Here is a 1,753-nt window from a genome sequence, read left to right as displayed (position 1 = left end):
ACTTCAAATTTTGCTCATTTTAAACAAACAAAGAAAAAGCACTCCGTGTTAAAACATATAATGCTAACCCAAATTATGAGTTCTTTTTATAATTAAATTAATATAAGCATTTACCATGGAAAGCTTTTTGCATATTTTCTTTAGGTGGCAATCATTCTTTTCCTTGGCCATCGAAAACTCACAATGTCAAATGATCGCATATTCCATAACAAGCAACCCATCTCCTTCCGTGTCGGTAGGAGAAGCTTGTAATGTTCCTTCAACTAGAAGCTCAATAGAGCTTTTACATGAACCTTTGAGCCCGGATGCACCTAATTAATAAGTTCTTTTTGGAACAAAAACTTTACTTGGAGTAGTCGACGCACATGCTTCCTTCCATGCATCTGCTAAAGCTGGTGAATTCAACCATTTCATTTAAGAAAAATATTTTGTACAAAATGAAAATTTGGTTTATCAACTTAAACAAATGTACACGTACTTGAGTGATATCAGCATTAAGTTTGGCACCGAATTTCGTAACATCGAAAACACCGCCAATAGCATCGCCACCGCCAGTAGCATCGGATTGACCATTAGACACCAACAATAACAACAGTGGTATTAATGCCATAAACTTTGATATCAATCCCATCTTTTCTAGTTCACTCGTCTCTTCTACTTTGCCTTATTTTCTTTTGGTCAAATTCTCAAACTTCTTAGTTTCTAAGAATGGATAGGAATGCATTTACCAACTCAAACGCTCTTTGTATACAAACACAAAAATAACAAATTCTTATTCACTAAATTTGTATGTGGTTTAAGGTAGAGCCTATAATTAATTTTACTTTCCTCAAATTTCTATAATAGATAATGTATACCACAATTTTCTAGCAAATGGACAACAACATAAATTCCCTCAAACAATTGATCAAAAAGATTTAAAAAAAATATATTAGTTTTCAAATTCTCTCGTGTTACTCTTCACTTTTCTTAGGATCTCATAAATTTTTTTTTCTTATCCAAAGAAATATATTAATTAGAATTAATAGTTTTGGTTTTATTATTATTAGTGTATATAAAAAGTATATCAAAACTATGCGAACGGAAAAAGTTTTTCTTTTGTCATTTTTAGCAATATTGGTCGGTCGAGGCCTATCCATATCCAATTGGTCACTCGGGGCCTGTCCATTTCCAATCTTAATGGACAAACCCTTGATCCAATTTTCTCTCAATTCTTCACATGTCTTGTTACGTGATTTGATATAGACACACTTACCATATATATATATAGAACTAGCTCCATAGAATTTGTAATCTATTTTCTAAAATCAGCTCTAGAATCACCTTCATTCAATGATACTATCAATCGTCATTTGTGCCATATAAATGTATAGAATTGTATGTCATTGATTTTTTTAAAACCTCTATCGTGACTTAACTACAAAAGAAGGGTCTATTCTAATAATACGTGATTTCCTATTTGTTTTAAAATCTTTATAAGGAACTTCTCCAACGTCCTTTCTTCAGAGTTATTATGTAGTATTTTAGACGTTAATTTTTAAAGATTATATTCATTTTCTCACCATTTCTTTACCAACCTTTTTTATATTTCATAATTCATAATCAAATTCTAAAACAAAAACATAATTTTCTACCGTCTCCAAACTTTGCTTGATTTTAAAAATTCTTCTTTAATAAACAAAGAAACTCGTAAAGATAAATAGCTCTTATAAACTTAAATTTCAAAATCCAAAAACTATACTGTTAACCATTA

Source organism: Cucurbita pepo, chromosome 20, assembly GCF_057944985.1.
Source record: "Cucurbita pepo subsp. pepo isolate OVF chromosome 20, ASM5794498v1, whole genome shotgun sequence".
Classification (NCBI taxonomy): domain Eukaryota; kingdom Viridiplantae; phylum Streptophyta; class Magnoliopsida; order Cucurbitales; family Cucurbitaceae; genus Cucurbita; species Cucurbita pepo.
This window is presented reverse-complemented; position numbering follows the sequence as displayed.